Here is a 20,823-nt window from a genome sequence, read left to right as displayed (position 1 = left end):
CGGGGCGCGGCGCGCGGAGCCGGCAGGTGCCGGGCCGGAGCCGCGGGGCCAAACTCGCCCGGGACGCGCCTCGGCGGGGGCGCGCGGCGGCGAGTGTGCAATGCGCGCGCGCCGCGGCGAGTGTGTGTGTCCCCGCGTTCCCCTTCCTTCCCCGCCAGTCCTCCGGCCACACGGAGCGGCGAGCGGGCCGCCGAAGCCCCGGCAGCCGGAGCCCCCCCCTGCCCGGCGCGGCCTCAACGCGGCGCGCTCGGGGGCCGGGAGCCGAGGAGCGGCGGCGCCCCCAGGGCTCGGGCGCGGGTCCCGGCGCAGTGCGCGCCTGAGTCGGAGCGAGGCGCGGAGAGAGCAGTCGGCGCGGCGGCTGCCGAGGCTCGGGGAGGCTGCAGGCCCCGCCCGCCGGCCGCCCAGGCTCTTCCCCTTTTCTCTCCACCCCCTCGCTCCATCCCCGCACGCCCTGCAGGGGAGGCAGACCGGTTTGCAGCGGCGGCGGCGGGAGCCTCCGCCGCAGTCGGACTGGGCGCGGGAGTCGGTGCGGAGGGACCGGGCGCTCCGTCCGGCCGCCGCGTGCCTAGGACGGAGAGCGGGGCCGGGGCGGGCCCCTAGGTCTGGCGGGTTTCTCCAGGGCTCGCCACGGGCTCCCCGGCCGTTCTAAAGTCTTGGAGCCCCGCTAAACAGAGCCGTGTTTCGGAGAGGTCACCCCCCATCCCCCGGCCTGCCTCAGGCCGCTGAACTCCGCAGCGCCCGGTCGCCTGCCCGCTGGACTGTGCTTGCGCCAAGCCAGCGTTTAAGCACAGGTGCCCCCTGCACCAGGAAGGGACAGCTAGGATTCCAAGGCGCCGGTGTCTCCCCTTGCAATGACAGCGGGAGTCCCCAGGAAGTAAGACCTACCCAACAGGTAGGGTAGGTTGGCGAAGGGGTCCCGGGAGAGAGAAGGCTGGAGGGACGTCGAGAGGTCAAGAGCGGATGGGCTGTGGTGGGAGAAGGGGACACATCGTGTTGATGGTGCCGAGCGGGCGTGGGGGCACCTGCAGTCTCACCAGATGTTGGGGGAGAGAAGAGAGGGTAGGGGACAGATGTACGGACGCTCTGGGGAAAAGGCCGTCTTGAAAACGATAGCTGAATTTACTTAATAGGAACTGAAAGGTACCCACCGGATCTTTCCCAGATGAATGGAAGCTAGTGGTATTTCTCACCCTCATCATTTCCTTCCTTTTCCTTGTTTAAAAAAAAAAAAAAAAAACAAAACACTGATGTAAAACGTGGGATACGTTCCGTTGGAGGAAAAGCACTTCATGGCCCCTATCCTCATATATCCCTGGCTTAGCGAGTCACAGACAATTTCTGATTGAAAGGATGCTTCCTAAGCTCTCAGCAAATGAACACCTCTTTTTGGTTTCGAAATCTTCTTGTACCTCTCCCCCCCTTCCTTGGGTAAGTTTGTAATGGTTTTCATATCAGCTCGGAATGGAGCATAGTCATTCCTTGGTAATGCAAATATCGATTATTTCTTGGACAGTTTTTGCAGCCTACCTCCTCTAGATGTGTCTGGCCATTCCTGGGAGTTTTAGGGCATCACGTGTTGGGGATCCTGGGACTTTGTCCTGGCTTTTTTTTTTTTTTTAATGTTTTTTAATGCTTAATTCCTTTTTGAGAGAGAAAGGCAGAGCAGGAGAAGGGCAGAGAGAGAGAGGGAGACACAGAATCCGAAGCAGGCTCCAGGCTCTGAGCTGTCAGCACAGGGCCCGACGCGGGGCTGGAACTCGTCAACTGCGAGATCATGACCTGGGCCAAAGTCAGACACTTAACCAGCTGAGCTGCCCAGGCGCCCTGACTTTGTCGTGGTTTTATCTTAGCATCGCAGACTCTTCGAAGTTCAGAGCAGGAACACACATCTAGTTCAGCTTGATCGCTTTGCAGAAGAGAAAACTACTATCCAAAGACATTAAGTGACCCAAGAGCCAGAAAACAGGTTCCCTGACTCCCAATTCCTGAACAGGAAATAACAGAGACACTGGATTAGCAAAATTCAGTTTGGGGTTGATAGAGGGGGCGCTGGAGGAAGAACAGATCCAAGGACCCTTCATCGGCCTGCAGTGAATCCCTGCATAGGGGGCAGCACCACACCGCTGTAAGTAGCAGGCTGGCTAGGATCTGGGAATGGTGATCCCAGTCTCCCCTTCTCTGCTCCTCTGGCCGCTCTGAAATCCAGGGAGTGGAAAACGAAGCTGCTTCCCAGAGAGGGAAAGGCAAATGTAAAGTCCGTTTTCAGTGTTTCCTGGGAATGCAGGGGAGGTGAGAACAGGTAAAACCGGACTGAAGTCACGGTAGATCAGAGGAGATCACGCACATTACACACAGATGCATGCATATACGTGTAACACAGCCCTTCTTTCCCACTACCTCCCTTCTGTTGAGCCAGCAGCCTTAGGTTTCCAGAGAGAAGTCACAAAGCAGACTGCCCACTGGCTAATTAGAAAGCTGACTCTTACTGGGGTGCCTGGGTGGCTCAGTCGGTTAAGCAAGCATCAGGGTCATGATCGTGGGTTTGAGCCCTGCATCGGGCTCTGTGCTGACAGCTCAGAGCCTGGAACCTGCTTCAGATTCTGTGTCTCCCTCTCTCTCTGCCCCTCCCCCATCATGCGCATGCTCTCTCTCTCTCTCTCTCTCTCTCTCTCTCTCTCTCAAAAATAAATAAAAACATTTTTAAAAATTAAAAAAAAAGCTCTTATTAAACAGGATTCTGAGGAACTCTGCCAAGAGTCTTAACATTATCATTACTGTGAATTAATTCATGGAACAAGGGACCGCATAGTTATTGGTCCTACATGAGACGTGCATTTCTTCCCAATTCTGTCTCTCCATAGATATCAACAGAAATTGGGGAACGTCACCCTCTAATGGAAATAAAACAACATCAATATCAGAGCAAGAGCGACTTGGCAGAAAGCTTGGAAACATTTAAAAATTAGAAAGCGTTCATCTAATTGTTTTACCTAATTTCGAATGTGACTTTTCTAGTTGCTTCTAGGTTTTAGTCCAACATCGTACTTCCCTTTAATACTCCCCTGTGAGAAATATGCACAGATTCCTTATGGTAGATTTGATGCCTTAATGGTTCCAATTAATGGCCTCCCTTTATCCAGGCCCTTTCTCTTCAATTTTGTAGTCCCCTCCCACCGTGGGCTCACCTGTACGATTTACTTTGGCCAGTAGAACATCAGTAGACTTAATGTAAGCGAAGCCTTGAAAATTGTTCGTGCAACGAGATAGCTCTGTTCGAATTTCTGACGGAAGGACGCTGATGGTCCCAAACACTAGCGAGGATGTAGAGCGACAGGAACTCTGAGTCATTACTAGTGGGGACGCAGAGCAGTACAGCCACTTTCAAAGACAGTTGACAGTGTCTTGCACAATGAAGCACACTCTTTCTGTATGATCCAGCCGTCCTGTTCTTTGGTCCTTACCCAAAGGAGCTGAAAACTTAGTTCCATATAAAAACCTACATGACAGTGTGGAGGCTCCTCAAAAAATCAAAGATAGAACGACCCTATGACCCAGCAATAGCACTACTAGGAATTTATCCAAAGGACACAAGGGCACATGTACTCCAATGTTTATAGCAGCACTATCAACAAGAGCCAAGTTATGGAAAGAGCCTAAATGTCCACTAACTGATGAATGGATAAAGAAGATGTGGTTTATATGCACAATGGAATACTACTTGGCAATGAGAAAGAATGAAACCCTGCCATTTGCAGTAACGCAGGTGGAACTGGAGGGTATTTTGCCGAGCGAGAGAGGTCAGTCAGAGAAAGACAGATATCATGTTTTCACTCATATGTGGAACTTGAGAAACTTAACAGAAGACCGTGGGGGGAGGGAAGGGGGAAAAATAGTCACAAACAGAAAGGGGGGCAAACCACGAGACACTCTTGAATACAGAGAACAAACTCAGGGTTGACTGGGGGAAAGAGGGGAAAATGGGTGATGGGCACTGAGGAGGGCACTTGATGGGATGAGCACTGGGTGTTGTATGTAAGCAGTGAATTACAGGAATCTACCCCCAAAACCAAGAACACACTGTATACTCTATAAGTTAGCCAACTTGACAATAAATTACATTTAAAAAAATAGCATCCTGAAAAAAACAAAAACAAACACCTACACACAGAATTTTTAGCAGCTGTATTCATAATTTGGACAAAATTTGGAAGTAACCAAGAGGGTCATTAGTAGATGAACAGATAAACAAACTGGCACATCCAGACAAGGGAATGTTGTTTAATGCTAAAAAGAAACGAGCTATCAAGCTAGGAGAAGATCAAGGGGAAATCTAAATACATATTGCTAAGTGAAAGAAGCCAATCTGAGAAGGCTACATATTGTTTGATTCCGGTCATACAGCGTCCTGGAAAAGGCAAAACTATGGAGATAGGAAAAAGATCGGTGGTTTCCAGGAGTTGGAGGTGAGGAGGTTTGAAGAGTAGAGCAAGGAGGATTCCTAGGGCAGTGAAACTACTCTGTTTCGATACTAAAGTGGTGGGTACTTGTCATTACACATTTGTCCGAACCATAAACTGTACAGCACAAATTCCTAACTGTGACCTTTGGCTGATAATGATGTGTCAACGTAGGTTCACCAACCACAGCAAAGGTACCACTCTTGGTGGGGGGGGGATGTTAGTACAGGGGGGCGGCTCAGCATGTGGGGGACAGGCAGGGAAGATACGGGAAATCTCTGCACCTTCCCCTCAGTTGTTTTGGGAATCTAAAACTGTTCTTGAAAAGTTTGTCATTTAAAACAATTTTTTTAATGTTTATTTTTGAGAGAGACAGAGTACGAGCGAGGGAGGGGCAAGAGACACAGGGAGACACAGAATCCCAAGCAGGCTCCAGGCTCTGAGCCATCAGCACAGAGCCCCACGCCGGGCTCCAACCCACAAACCGTGAGATCGTGACCTGAGCCGAAGTCTGACGCTCAACCAACGGGGCCACCCAGGCACCCCCTGAAAAGTTTATTTGTTAAAAAGTTTGTGCATTTTTGGGGCGCCTGGGTGGCGCAGTCGGTTAAGCGTCCGACTTCAGCCAGGTCACGATCTCGCGGTCCGGGAGTTCGAGCCCCACGTCGGGCTCTGGGCTGATGGCTCAGAGCCTGGAGCCTGTTTCCGATTCTGTGTCTCCCTCTCTCTCTGCCCCTCCCCCGTTCGTGCTCTGCCTCTCTCTGTCCCAAAAATAAATAAACGTTGGAAAAAAAAAATTAAAAAAAAAAAAGTTTGTGCATTTTTGCTCTTCTTCTTGGCACTCTGCCACCGCCGGAGGACAACTCCATTAAAGGATAAAAGACCCTGTGCTACAGAGTTGAGTCATCACGGCTGAGGCCATCCTTGACTGGCGAGCCCTCCACAGGCTGCAGAGGCCCAGGCAGGTCCAGATGAGGTTGGCCAGGCTCGGTCCAGATCTGCAGAACCATCTCCCCCCCGCCCCCCGCCCCGAGTCCCAGGTCCGTGAAAAATAATGCATGGCCGGGGCGCCTGGGTGGCGCAGTCGGTTAAGCATCCGACTTCAGCCGGGTCACGATCTCGCGGTCCGTGAGTTCGAGCCCCGCGTCAGGCTCTGGGCTGATGGCTCGGAGCCTGGAGCCTGTCTCCGATTCTGTGTCTCCCTCTCTCTCTGCCCCTCCCCCGTTCATGCTCTGTCTCTCTCTGTCCCAAAAATAAACAAATAAACGTTGAAAAAAAAATAATAATGCATGGTGCCTCTTTTAAGCGGTCGCTTCAGTCCTCCATCACTGCATGACAAGCCACCCCAAAACCAAAACCCAAAAGCAACCTCCATTTACTATTTCTCATGATTCTGAGTCAGCTGGGCACCGGCTAGTGTCACTCACTTGGCTGCAACCAGCCAGCTGCTGGAAGGTCTGAGAAGGCTCCACTCACACATCTGTGCCCCCTGTCTCTTTCCATGCAGCTTCCAAAGCATGTGGTCTTTTCAGCAAGGGGGTCAGACTCCTTACACGGCAGCTGGCGTCCAGGAGGGAGGAACTGGAACTTTGGTACTGAGCATGGAAGTTCTAGAATGCTACTTCTGCTTCATTCTATTGGTTACAGCAGTCACAAGAGCAACTGGGTTCAAGGGGAGGGGAAATACACCCTCCATTTTGCGGGGCAGCGTGCACGTACAGGGATAAAGCGGCCTGGCCGCAGCCATTTCGGTGAGACTATCCTGCCCACTATGTTTTAGGGTGATTGTGCTACCACATTGGATACATTCTTCTAAGCTATGGGGGGTTGGGGGCTAGTTATAATTCCGTTCTGGACCTTTCTATGAAATGAGGAAGTGTGGGTTCTTCTAGGTTGCTGAACGCGTATTTGACTTTTTCATTAGTGATATCTAAGGGAGATCCAGAAAGGATGGCCAGAGGGAATCTGCGAAGCATTGAGCGGCCGTGGGTAGATCTAGCAACTTGGTCTGCCATTAATTCTCCAACTAGAAAGAAACCACTCAAGCATCCACATGGAAGGCATCCCTAGCCTCCAGGGGCATCAAACGGTAGGAGAGTAGAGACTACAGCCTTCACAGCTTCTGAAGGGTCATCTTAACATCACAATGCCTTCTCTTTCTAGAAACTTCCTTTCTAAGCAGACAAACCAAATGCTTCGCCGACTCCCCTGTACAATGTGAGATGCTCATTTCAGAGGACCGGTTTCCCCCTGGGGACCCTCTGGTCTCTAACTTTGAGTTTACTTTTCAGGTTAGCAAAGGCTTGGGCACCTCAGCCCCAAGTCCCTTTCTTCTTTCTCTCCTGGACCATCTTCCCTTTCCCGGAGCTTGGGCTCTCTTTTCCTGTTGCCTCGTTGCTTCCTCAATCCCATCCGCCTTCTGTCCCTCCTTCCTCTCAGGCTTGAGAAGAACACCGAGCAAGGAGCCCCAGTGGCTGTTTTCTCCTCGCAGCTCTGTCCCCATACCAGTGAAGTCCGCATCCTCTCTTGGGTTGAGATTCCTGGTCTGTATCCCGAGAGTGTGAGACAGGAGGCTCAGAGAGGTCACTTGGAAACCTAACGGTCTCCGGTCATTAGACACCTTCTGTAGCACATTCGGTGACAAGGCTTGAGCCGGGTGAAGAGTCAAGGACGCGGAACCCTTCGCAGGAAGTACACGTGTACCTCGGCCAACTCCCACTACCTCACTACTTTTCTCCTAACTTTTTTTTTTTTAGGTAGAAAACATGCCCCTGTAGCAGCTGCACACCCTATTTCACTTATTAAACGATACGCGTTGAGATGGGCATCGCGCAAAAACCATATGCACGTGAATAACTCCCCAAAGAAAACGGCTGCCAATTAAAGGTTCATGCTGGGGTGGGGGGAAACCCTAAGATGAAGAAAAAAATTGATGTTCCGTTGCCTTCGCGTTTAAAAACAGGCACAGGCCGTGAAAACCTCCAGCCGAATTTCCACCGGCCCGTACGATCTGTTTTCTGTGTTCACTTACTCCTTGTCTCCGTGGCGTCTTTTTCCTGTTACCACCAGACTCACGTGGGTAGCTTTTCTAGGTGAGTTTTCACTTTGCCCAGAAGTTACAAAAAAAAAAAACACAAAAAACAAAGCAGCATAGACTTAACGGGGTTTGGTTGGAAGAGTGAACAAGAAAAACGAGACAGTGTCAGAACGGAGGGGAGAACGAAGGAAAAGAACAGAGAGGGGACGGCAGCACGGAAAACCATGCAGCAGTTCAGAAAGTAAAGGCACACAAGATGTATACACACATTTGGTACATCAGGTCTGAGCGTGGCTTCTCAGGAAGCCGAAGGTCAAGGTCTGCATAAGAGAGTAAGAAACCCTCTTTGGGTTGGAGAGGCTTAAAAAGAGAGGTTTAAAAGCTTGAAGTGGCGGGGGCGGGGGCACCTGGGTGGTTCAGTCGGTTAAGCGTCTGCCTTTGACTCAAGTCACGAACTCGGGCTTGTGAGTTGGAGCCCCTCATCAGGCCGTCTGCTCTCAGCACAGAGCCCGCTTCCGATCCTCTGTCCCCCTCTGTCTCTGCTCCTCTCCCACTTGCACTCTCTCTCTCTGTCTCTCTCAAAATAAATGAATAAACTTTAAAAAAAGGGGGGGGAGCTTGAAGTAGGGAAAAGAGGCTGAAATACATCAGTCGTGTCACTCAAAACTCCTCAAACTGCATCGCGACTCTTACGCCCCGAGAAACAGTGTGTTGAAAAAGTCACAAAATCCAACTGTGGAACCAGGAGTGAAACCCAGGCTGCCATCTTATCCCCAGAGCAGAGCCGGGCCCTGGGTTCTTCGTGACTAAGCAAAAGTTCATTCGAGCCAAAGCCTTCTTTGTTCTAACCCGGGAAATAACTGTTTGTTTTTGACCTCCTTGCAACACTGAAAACAGTTCTCATCAATAGCGAACCTATGTGATACCAAATGGGTCACCACGAAAGGGTGACAGGTCTGGAAAGAGTACCAAGAAATAATGGAGTCTCCCGGGAAGGGAAGGGAATGGATACAAGAGACACTTAAGCTCCCTGAATACAGGCAGTAGACGTCCACCCGAGACATCACATCGGCGTAGCTGACACATTCCTGCAGTTCACTTGTCATGCGCCATCTGAGGTCCCCCCTGCGTGGAGGGGCAGCGTCCGGGGCCAACTCTTGAATTTCTCAGACTTGCTTTCTGAGGCGAGATGGGGGGCATGATGCTAACCACACAATACATACTTGTGGAAGAGAAGGGGGTGTTCACTTTCGTCACCCGGCAAAGCCCACATTAAGACGTCTCAAGGTCTCTGTGACACCTCACTGTGACACCTCCTCACCTGGAGGACAACCTTCATTTTTCCTTTTATTTCTCAAAAAATGCAGGGGCTTCCCTGACTTGGAAGCATTTCGGCAGAACCTCTCCGGCTAGCCTCGTCTCTTGGCGACGTTTGAATGCTTGGCTAGCAAAATGGAACGCTTACCCTGACATCTCTTTAAGCACACGGTCCACAAGCTGTCCCGGCAACCTAGAACGTTTTGCTGGGATGGGGGATAGAAAAAGGAAATCTATTAAGCAGGCTATGCCAACTGCTTTAAGATACAACCAATGTGGATTAATGCAGTAAAGGCTCGTTGCTCGTTCACGCCTCTGTTCAACACAGTTTGGTGGCAGAAATGGCTTCACGCGGTCATTCGGGGACCCTGGGTCTTTCCATCTTGTGGCACCATAATGGTCAACCGTCGATTCCCAAATGCCCGCTGAATTAGACGAGAGGGCAAAGGATTTAAGATGTCGGGGATAAACATCGCATCCGCCCACGTTCCGCTGGTCAGACTTGGGCCTTCATAACACCCACCAGCAAGACGCCCGGAAAAATCTGTTTCAGCCCTGTGCCTGGGAAGGAGAGGAGAACACTATAGTCTCTCCCCGATGCGCCGAATTAAAGACAAATCATTTCACGTTAAACTTATTCTCGCGCAGCTCTGCTTGCGAGCTGAGGGGAGGGTCTTCAGCCGTCAGATTTCTTCTATTCTTATTTCTTAGTGTTTTCCCTGAGTGTTTAGGTTGGAAGCAGCCTAGGATGTGGGGGGTTGGGGGACGGCAACCCTGTCTTGGAAATGTTTGTGGACACGCACGGGAACGTAAAGAGTCAACAGCTTTTACTGTTACCGAGAATCGAGCACTTGAAGCAAGCGTCAAGGTGTCTTCTAGCAAAGAGTGCTGTCGATTCCGTGATCGTGGGAGAAAATGGAATCTGCGCCATCAGCTTTTGAAGCCACTGCCACTGGAATCTCTGGAGCCTTTGGGAGGGGGGAAAAGAAAGGCAAAAAGCAGCACAGCTCTGTCTGCAGTTAGCCTGTCCGGATGGCACAGGTGACTTCATGAGAAAGAGGATGGGGCAAGCAAGAGGAATGTGGTTTTTTCCTCGCACAAATAATCCTTGAGGAAAAAATATGGGAGTTTAGAGTGTGGTGGGGATTTACAAACACTTTAAGTCAAAAAGCACAGCCACGCCATGGAGATGGGAGTTAGAAAAGTTTGGACAGCCGCCCAGCTCGCTCGGACTGTGTAAGGCTCCTCTCTGTCCTTCCCTGCGTGAAGCAGGGGGAGGGTCCGACTGAAGCAGAGGACGGGCTACATGCTCCCCAAGCTCTACTGCGCTTGCGGTTTCCAAGGGTTGGGGGACAGAGCGTGTCCGTGTGCGCCTTCATTTTTTCCCCTTCATTTTAAAGTCATGACCGTGGGAAAGACGCCCTTTTTCAGGACCATTCTGCACACCAAGAGATATAACATGGCTTTTTTTTTTTTTTCTAGAGATTTTCAGAAGACACAGTTCAAGAGGTTTACTTAATATGCAAGGGCTCGTTTATGATACGATTAGAACAAAAGGCATCACGTGAACTTGCGTGTATTCTGCAGCCTCATACAAGTACAGAAAGTCTAGAAAAATGTCCTGGAGGGACATCCGCTGAAATGTTAGCTACTGTTACCTTCAGGTTAATATTGTCTCTACTTAAAAAAAAAAAAAAAACAATCTTGTGCTACTTTTTCACATCAGGAAAGACAAAGAATTGGGGAAAATATCTAATATCTGACAATGACAAAAGCTTACGTGTGTTGTAAAAATTGACAAAAGCCAAAAAGAAATGACTCCATTTTCTTTCCCCAGAGACGACCATCCCCAACATTTAGTATTTGCTCACTATGCTTTACAACATTTTATACTCTATTTTTAGCTCAAAATAACATACGCACAGGGCAGAGGATGGGAATAGACATTTTGTTTCCAAACAAGGTATACAAATGGCTAATAAGCATGTGAACAAATACTCAGTGCTATTAGCCACTAGGAAAATGTCAATCAAACCCACCATGAGCATCGCTTCACACCTATTGGATGGCTAGAATCAGAAAACATAATAACAGGTGTTAATAAGGATAGGGAGAAACCGGAGTCCATATACCCTGCTGGTGGGAATATAAAAAGGTACAACCACTTTGGAGAAGAGTCTGACTTCCTCTGGGGTGCCTGGGTGGCTCGGTCGGTTGGGCATCCGACTTCGGCTCAGGTCATGATCTCACGGTCCGTGAGTTCAAGCCCCGCGTCGGGCTCTGTGCTGACAGCTCAGAGCCTGGAGCCTGTTTCAGATTCTGTGTCTCCCTCTCTCTGTGCCCCTCTCCTGTTCATGCTCTGTCTCTCTCTGTCTCAAAAATAAATGTTAAAAAAAAAATTACAAAAAAAAAAAAGAGTCTGACAGTTCCTCAAAACATTAAACACAGAGTTACCCTATGACCCAGCAATTTCACTGTCAGGTGCACACCTAAGAGAAATGAAAACACACGTCCCCACGAGAGTTTACATGGCATTATTCACAAGAGTCAAAAGGTGAAAACACCCCAAATCTCCATCAACTGAAGAACGGATGAACAAAATGGAACACATCCATATAACGGAATATTATTCAACAGTGAAAAGGAATGAGGCACCGATACGTGCTACTCCACGGATGAACCTTGAACACATTATGCTAACTGAAAACAGCCAGTTACAAAAGGCCCCATTGTTTGATGGCATTTCTAGGAATTGTTCAGAATGGGCAGATCTACACAGACAGAAAGTGGGTTAGTGGTTGCCTGGGGCTGGGGAGCGGTGGACTTGGTGGGGAAATGGGGAATGAATGCTAATGGATGCTAGATTTGTGGGGAGAAGGATGAAAATGTTCTAAAATTGATGGCAATGACGGACGTAGAACTCTGTGATTATAATGAAAACCATCAAATAATACATTTGAAATGGGTGAATTGAATGGCATACAAATTCACCTCAATAAAGCAGGCTTGTTTGTTTGCTTGTTTGTTTTTAAAAGGAAAAAGTAACATGCCCTTAAAAAACTAAAGCACTTTCAAAGGGGGCCGTGCAGAGCAAAGGAAACAATCAACAAAATGAAAAGGCACCGATGGAATGGGAAGAGATGTTTGCAAATGACATACCAGATAAAGGGTTAGTATCCAAAATCTGTAAAGAATTTGCCAAACGCAACACCCGAGAAACAAATAATCCACTGAAGAAATGGGCAGAAGACATGAGTAGACACTTTTCCAAAGATATCTAGATGGCCAACAGACACACGAAACAATGCTCGACGTCACTCATCAGCAGGGAGATACAAATCAAAGCCACAGTGAGATACCACCTCACACGGGTCAGAGTGGCTAACATGAAAGGAAACTACAGATGCTGGCGAGGATGTGGAGAAACGCGAACCCTCTTGCACTGGGAGGGCAAACTGGCGCAGCCTCTCTGGAAAACAGCGTGGAGGCTCCTCAAAACATTAAAGATAGAACGACCCTATGACCCAGCAATAGCGCTACTAGGAATTTATCCAAAGGACACAAGGGCACATGTACCCCAATGTTTATAGCAGCGCTATCAACAACAGCCAAGTTACGGAAAGAGCCTAAATGTCCATCAAATGATGAATGGATAAAGAAGACGTGGGTTATATACACAATGGAATACTACTTGGCAATGAGAAAGAATGAAATCCTGCCATTTGCAGCAACGTGGATGGAACTGGAGGGTATTATGCTAAGTGAAATAAGGCAGGCAGAGAAAGACAGATATCATGTCTCACTCATATGGAGAATTTGAGAAACGTAACAGAAGACCACGGGGAAGGGAAGGGGAAAAAAATAGTTACAAACACAGAGCGGGGGAGTCAAACCATAAGAGACTCTTAAATACAGAGAACAAACTGAGAGTGGATGGGGGGGTGGGAGAGAGGGGAAAATGGGTGATGGGCATTGAGGAGGGCACTTGTTGGGATGAGCACTGGATGTATGGAAGCAATGAACCACGGGAATCGACCCCAAAAACCAAGAGCACACTTTACATGCTGTATGTTAGCCAATTTGACAATAAATTATATTAAGAAAATAATAAAATTTTTTAAAAAAAGAAAAAAAAAAAGAAAACTCAAGCCCAATGCTGGCGAGGATGTGGAAAAAACTGAAATTTACACGAGGATCTGCCTTTTATTCCCAAGGACCAGCTCGCGGCAGGCACTTATTATAGTGAATTGCTTTTGTGTGTATGAATTGGCAAAACTCTTTGGGGGAAAAATGTGGCAATGGATTCCAAACACCTTGAAAATAAAAATGTTTAGGAAAAAAAAAGGTGGCCAGTGCACCTGAGGGACTAAATTTTAAATTTTATTGAATTGTAATTAAGTAGCCACACGTGACCCTGGATTGGACTGCACAGCTCTGAACAAGGCCCATTACAGCATTTAACACACCGTATATCTTGCATAAGAATGAGCTCCAACAGGAAATTCATCATCACTGTCTCCACGGCACCTAGCATGGGGCTTGGTACACAGCAGGCTCTCCGCGTGATAGCCCTCATCATCTTCAGCATGGTCCGGTCCACCTTTGTATCCCACAGCTTAGCCCAGCACGCACTACGGATACTCAGTAACTGTTGCCAATTGAGTTAATCGATTTCTAGGCTTACAAAACCCGCCAGTTATCTGTTCGCGGAGAATGCTCGACCATGGGGACTTGCCTTGGTGTTTTTCTGATATACTTCTTTGTGTTCAGTATGCAGGCTAAAAGCATCTGCTTGCATTCAAACCCTGGCTTTATGACCTCTGGAACGGAACGTTTCTGTGCCTCAGTTTATTCCTCCGTAAAGCGGGCCCATTGATGGCCCTGTCTCAGTTGTTGTCAGGATTACGTGTGTTGGGGTTTACAACTTTATAGGAAATATAGAGAACGGAGGGCTGGGTTAAATTACATCATGAGGATTCAATCAGAAAAACCCAGATGGTAGCCAAGTCTAGTTGGAAAACAGAGGCAGTCATCCTGTGGTCATTAGAGAGAAAATTTAAGGACCAAGACGATACTCTGAGATTGGCAATCTCTCTACAAGGGAGGCTTGAAAAAAAAAAAAAATCTGGCATCATTACTGTAGATAGTAAGGTGCAGGAATGGCTTCTTTCTAACAACCAATAATGCAGGTGCTCTAGCCTTTGGTAAAGCCCTGCCTGTAGCTGCCTTCACCTTTCCATGGACTTAAGGCAGGCAAAGTTGTAGCAAAGAGGGTCCCTGACCTTCAGATTGTGTCTGTAGGATGCTGGCAAGTCAGGCACAGGAGATGTGTCAGCTAATTGTCTCCGCTGTCGCATGAGTAGCAGCTGTAACAAAAGCTGTCCTTTACTCATACCGAAATGAGACCACGAAAATAGGGGGTAAAATGGGTGTGTGGGGGGTGGGGTGGGTGGGGGGAACAGCTGGAGAAACTTGCCTCGTTCTGCCGCTTTCAAAATTTCCTCGGAGCGTCCAAGGAAGGCAGTCCTGGGGTCACCCTGCCATCTTCCTGGGACGTATCATTCGCAGGCTCCCCTGCTTGTTCTCCAATTTGGTTTCCGTAATTCCGTAATTGAAAATTCTGTTTCAGAAGAAATTTCAAGTCCTTATTTTATAAAGTGCAGCAAAATAAATGGCCTACCTAGAACTTTAAAAACAGTGTCACCTTCACAAAATCCTAACTGGCTCGTCTTCTGTTCGTCTGTTCTGCCATAACCCTCGTCCGAGGAGCCACAGCCTCTTGCTTGGACGACCACAGGGACCTTTGAACGGATCGCCTTGTGTTGGCTCTTGCCTCCTTCAAATCCATGTGCCAAACGCTGCGCCCCGTGATCTTTAAGGCGATAGATAGCGCATTTTATCACTCTGCTGCTTAAAATCTTCCAAAGGCTTTCCCGTATCATAGAATAAAACTGGAACGCCTTTCCTGTGGACTTCAGGGCCCTCCACGGCCTGATCACAAAATACGCATCCGTGGTGTCACTGCTGACAACTCTGTCCCTCTCGTCTCCAAATTCCAGCCATACTTGTCTTTTGCTCTCTGTTTCACCAACACGCTGATCTATTTTATCTTCAGGGAACTTGAACTTCTGGCGCCCTCTGCAAGAAGGCTCCTAACCCCCAGGCTGTAAGATTCTGTTCAGGTGCACCTCCCCTCCTCAGTCATCTCCTCCAAGAGCATTTCCCTGACCATTGTACTCCAAGATTTACGGTAACCACCTTCCCTCTAAAGCGCGCGCAGACGCACAAGTTTTACCGGATGTAATAATACGGATGAAATGAAGGGCTTAGAACAGCACATTATAAGTCTGCAGTGTCATCCGGTGTTATTTTTTTCATTACACCACATATTATCCACATTTCTCTTGTGTCTTAACGCATTTACTCGTCTATGGTTGGCCCTCCTCACTCTTAGCTCCTTAAGAGCAAGGACCCTCTGATTGTTTGGTTCATTTATATATCTCTAGCGCCCAGAAGAAAGCGTGGCACGCAGTAGCTGATCAATAATCATTATCGAAAGGATGACTTCAGTGCAGGAAAATATACATACATATGGCGAAGAAAAACAAAGACTACCGCTACCATAGTATCAGGATATTCTTGGGAGACTAATATTTTCTCCTCTCTTGCTTTTTCAGATATGCTGAATTTCTGCAAAGACACGAATTCTTTTTCACGGTAAAAACAGAGTTAATTTTCACAAAAAGACTTATGTTGATATGCCGTATGAAATGTCAGTCGGTCCACTGCTGCAGGCATGTGGCAGGTTGTATTCTCTGGGTCTGTGTATAAAACCACTTAAGAATTTCACAGTTTGTGAGTTTGAGCCCCGCGTCAGGTTCTGTGCTGACAGCTCGGAGCCTGGAGCCTGCTTCAGATTTGTGTCTCCCTCTTTCTCTGTCCCTCCCCTGCTCATGCTCTCTCTCTCTCTCTCTCAAAAATAAATAAGCATAAAAAACATTAACACCACTTATGAAATCAGAAGTCATCTGACGTTGTTCAGGAAGAACCCTCAGCACTGGGGGTCTCAGCACCGTGTGCCTTAGCCTGTGAATGCATGGGCAGGTCCTGCTGAAAGCCCCCTGGGGGGTGTGACAAGTCTCATTCCAACAGGGGCCATGTGCCATGTGACTGGCCACCCGCCTCTTTATCTCTGGTTCCTTAAGTGAGGAGTTCTGTTTGGCTATAGACCTTGACACTGTGGAGGTCAGCCAAGGTCAGTGCTCCAGTAAGAATGACTCACACCCCGCTCTGTGCTCTCCGCTGGGCACGGGCTTAGAGTACCATGAACACCATGATTTTCCGGACTTAGCTCCCAAGAGGTGAGGCTCATTCCCTGAGACACTGATCTATGAAAAAAAAATCCCCAAAGCAGGGGAAAAGTAGAAGCTTCTATTCTCTGATCCTATCCAGTGGGGTTCTAATTCAAACTTGACTATCCAGTGTGAACATGCTTTTCAGGCTTGTCTGAGGAAGGGCAATCATTATGATTTCAAAAAAAGGATTGTGGAAGACTGCAAACACACACACAGGTATTAACAATAATAAAATTTGGGCGCTGGGTGGCTCAGTTGGTTAAGCGTCTGACTTCGGCTCAGGGCATGATCTCGCAATTCGTGGGTTCAAGTCCCCCTGTCAGCTGTGCTGACAGCTCAGAGCCTGGAGCCTGCTTCGGATTCTGTGTCTCCCTCTCTCTCTGCCCCTCCCCCACTTGTGCTCTGTCTCGCTCTCAAAAATAAATAAACATTAAAAAGAATTTTAAAAAAACAATGATACAATAAACAATTGCAATAGCAAGACCAAACTTAGCAAGATTTTTTAAAAGCCTTACTTGCTTTGGAGTGTTATACCTTTAAAAAAAAATCATGGATGGGGCGCCTGGGTGGTTCAGTCGGTTAAGCATCCTACTTTGGCTCAGGTCATGATCTCATGGTTCGTGGGTTCGGGCCCCACGTCGGGCTCTGTGCTGACAGCTCGGAGCCTGGAGCCTGCTTCAGATTCAGTGTCTCCCCCTCTCTCTGTGCCTCCCCTGCTCATGCTCTCTCTCTCTCTCTCTCAAAAATAAGTAAACATTAAAAATAAATGAATATATAAAAATCACAGGTTCCGCACACCCACCCTTACTACCATCCCTTTCCTTTCCCACCGGTGGCAGTCAGGATCAAAAGTAGCTGTTAATCATTGCTTCACATGGTTTGATAGACCCATGTATCCATCACCTTTGTTCTCTTGTTTGCTTGTTTTAAGCTTTTATGTAAAGGTTCCCCGTACCTCACATATCATGGGGCAACTTTGTGTTGCCGGTGCTCAGCATTCTATTTACAAGATTTTCTTTGTTGACACGCACGATGGTTGCTTTTATGTGTCAACTTGGCTACACTCCCCACTTACTCGATGAAACACTCACCTACGTGTTACTAGGCAGGTATCTTATAGATGTGCTTTAAAGTCCACAATCAGCTGTCTTCGAGTAAAGGAGATTTTCCTAGATAATTTGGGTGGACCCGATGCGATCCATCGGTTGAAGGACATTAAGAGGAGAGCCGAGGCTTCTCTGAAGAGGAAGAAATTCCATCTGTGGACAGCAGCTTGAGCTCGCACGCGGCTGTTCCAGTCTGTCTTTCCCGATGACGTGTGCTGTGGATTTCAGACTTGTCTGGCCAGGTCCACGGTTGTATGAGCCAATTTCTGGCAATAAACCTCTTACCGTATGTCTCCCTCTGGTTCCCACTGGTTCTGTTTCTCTGGGTGAACCCTGACTGATACGGTATATGTATCTCCGATTCATCTCTTTGCATCGCTGTATAGCAAGCACCCACAAACTCCTTATAAAAACCAAACAGTCAATATTGTAGGCTTTGTGGGCCATACAGTCTCTGTTGCAAGCACTTCCCAATGCCATTGTAATATGAAAGCAGCCAGAGACAACACGTCAAGGAATGGGATGGCTGAGTTTCAATAAAGGTTTATTTATACATACAGGCATCGGGCTGGATTGGACCCAAGAGCTATGGTTTGGTAACTCCCGCAATATGATACACCGTTGTACGGGCAAACCACAATTTATATACTCTCCTGTTTCATATCTTCTACGTTTTCCCCCGTTACTACACAATGCTGTCCCGAACATTCATGTGCACCTTTCTTGTGCACAACTTCACGTGTTTTTCTCAATCTGTCTAGGAGTGGAATTGATGGGTCCTGGGGTATACGAATCCTCCACCTAATGGTGCCAAACTTCAAACTAAAGAGATCATTCTAATTGACACACCTACTAATAGGGCCCAAGACTTCTGGTTTCTCCCCATCTTCCACACCATTGGGAGCCATCAGACGTAGATTTCTAAAATGGCGTATGTAAAACTGCATTTCATTGTAGTTTCAATTTACATTTTCATAATACCTAATGGTGAGAGGCATCTCTTCATGTGACTACTTTCCATCCATATGTCCTCTTTTTTTTTTAATAGCAACTATTTCTTTTCCAATTAAAAAAAATGTTTTTAATTGAAGGAGAGTTGACATACAATGTTACATTCGTTTTAGGTGCACACATAGTGATGTGACAATTCTATCCATTACAAAAGGCTCATCATGTTACATGTGGTTACCACCTGTCACCATACATATATCCTCTTGGATCAAGTGTCTATCCAAATCTTTTGGCTATTCTAAAAATGGGGTTTTGTTCTCTTATTATTGACTTTTGTGAACTCTTTACAGATCACGGATCTAAGTCCTGTGGTGGATATGTGATTTGCAAATGTTTTCTCCCAGTCTTTAACTTGTCTTTTCATTCCCTGAAGTGTCTTTTGCAGAGCAGAAGTTCTTAATTTTGATGATGTTCAAGTTCATTAGCTTGTTCTCTTGTGGATCGTATTTCTGGTAACATAGCTAAGAAATCTTCCCAGAACCCCAAGTCACAAGAATTTTTTTTTTTTTTTTGCATGTTATCTTCCAAAAGTTTTGTATTTTCAGGTTTACATTTTAGGTCTATGATATATTTTTATGTTTTATTTTTTTAGGTTAAAAAAACTTTTTTTATTTACGTAATCCCTACCGCCAACATGGGACTCGAACTCACAACCCCGAGATCAAACGTCACACGCTCTCCTGAACGAGCCAGTCGGGCACTCCTCTCTGATGTATTTTTAATTAATTTTTGTATACAGTGCACGACACGGGTCAAGGTTCATTCTTTTCGCACATGGATGTCCTATTCAAGTACTATTTTTGTTGAAAAGACTATCTTTCTCTGTTGCCTTTGCATCTCTGTAAAAAATATCAGTTGATCAATAATGTACGCGTCAGGTTCTGGGCTCTGTGTTCTGTTTCGTTCATCTATAGGTCCATCCTTTTGCCAATTCCACACTGTCTTGATTGCTGGCTTTTTATAGCAACTCTTGAAATCAGGTGGCATGCCTCCTCCCGTTCGTTCCTCTTTTTCAGAAATGTACTGACTATTCTAATTCCTTTGCCTTCTCACGTCATTTTTAGAATCAGCTTGTTGACACCTATAAGAATATCCTGCTGAGATTTTGATAAGGATTATGTTGAACGGATAGATCAATTTAGGGAGGACAGACATTTAACAATGAACAGGGTACGTGTCTTTCAGTCAATTCGGCTCTATGTTTTGTTTTTCTCTTTTTAAGTAGGCTTCATGCCCGGCATGGGGCCCAATGCAGGGCTTCAACTCATGACCCTGAGATCAACACCTGAGCTGAGATCAAGAGTCAGACACTTAACCTTCTGAGCCACCCAGGTGCCCCAAAATACAATTGATTTTTGTATATTGACCTTGAATCCTGCAACCTTGCTAAACCCATTAGTTCTAAAAGTTCTTCCTTTGCTAATTTATATATTGGTTTTGGGTTTTTTAAATTGGTTTGCAAGAGCTATTTATGTATTCTGTATATTCATTCAGTGGATAAATATTTATTGAGTGCTTCCTATGTGTCAGGCACTATATTAGCATACTAATCTTGAGTCCATTTTCTTCATTGCAAAATTCTTCGGGAAGACATTATTCATCTCAGTTACAGAAATAGTTATAGAATACCTGTCCATGAGTTGGCTTATTCAAAAAATTTATTGAGTACCTACCGTATGCTAGACAATAGCTTGGCTAACGGAGATACGGCAGAAACGACAGGACAGACGCTGGAGGTCCCTCCGCTCCTCTGATGGAGGAGAGAGACCACAAATAAAAGGTAAATACATCATCTAATTACAGGCAGTACAAATGCTTTGGAGAAAATAAATCGAGATAATAGGGCCGAGGGGACAGGTGGGAAGACAGGAAAAAAGGTGCTAGGAGACAATGTGTAAGCTGAGCTGAACAAAACGAGGCAAGAGCACTCCAGGAGGAGTCCCCAGCAAGTGCAAAGGCCCTGGGTGAAAATGAGCTCGGCATGATCAAGGGACAGAAGGAGGGCCAGAGTGTCTGGAGTGTACTGAGCAGGGGACGGCGGTGTGAGAAGAGACTAGAGAGACAGAGAGGGACCGGAGGTAGGGAGAGGCCATGATAAAAGGGCGACACTTGATTCGCAGTCCTTGGGAAACAGCAATGTATATGCCAAGCATCTCTGATACAAGGATAAGTAACACAAACCCCTGCCCTCGGGGAGGCCATGATCCAGTGGGAGAGACAAACACACGAATCGATGCACTGAAGAGTGAAAAGTAATGTCATCGAGGTGGGTATGCAGGACGTGGGGGGGTAGGAAGCAAGAGTGATCCTTTAGCTGTATTTTGCAAGTTACAATTTCTGCAGTCTCCTATTTAAACCCTAAAGTATAGAACTTCCCTTAAAAATCATATAGCACATATTTCATATGTGGCACCGCCTTAATTTCAAACTGTAGAGATCCCTTCTCTCTGCTCCCACTGTCCCTCTTGCTTGTCCCCAGTCTAGTACCCGTAGAACCTACATGTACTTGCCTCTCTGTCCCAACGATTGCTAAGTTCCAT

The 20,823-nt window shown here is 47.1% G+C and overlaps 1 long non-coding RNA gene across 3 annotated transcripts in view; it reads right to left on the bottom strand.

Annotated features, from left to right (window-relative positions):
* Positions 1-14,290: 14,290 nt before the first annotated feature.
* The window catches only part of LOC115500033, a 31,050-nt gene continuing 24,517 nt past the window's right edge, over positions 14,291-20,823 (bottom strand). For all 3 annotated transcript variants that reach the window (XR_004344351.1, XR_004344350.1, XR_003964351.1), the window contains one exon: positions 14,291-14,431. This is a non-coding gene — a long non-coding RNA (uncharacterized LOC115500033). The remainder of the gene's footprint in view (positions 14,432-20,823) is intronic.

This window comes from Lynx canadensis, chromosome D4, assembly GCF_007474595.2.
Source record: "Lynx canadensis isolate LIC74 chromosome D4, mLynCan4.pri.v2, whole genome shotgun sequence".
NCBI classification, from domain to species: Eukaryota; Metazoa; Chordata; class Mammalia; order Carnivora; family Felidae; genus Lynx; species Lynx canadensis.
Note: the sequence above shows the minus strand (reverse complement) of the source record. Positions and strands in the feature narration are given on the sequence as shown.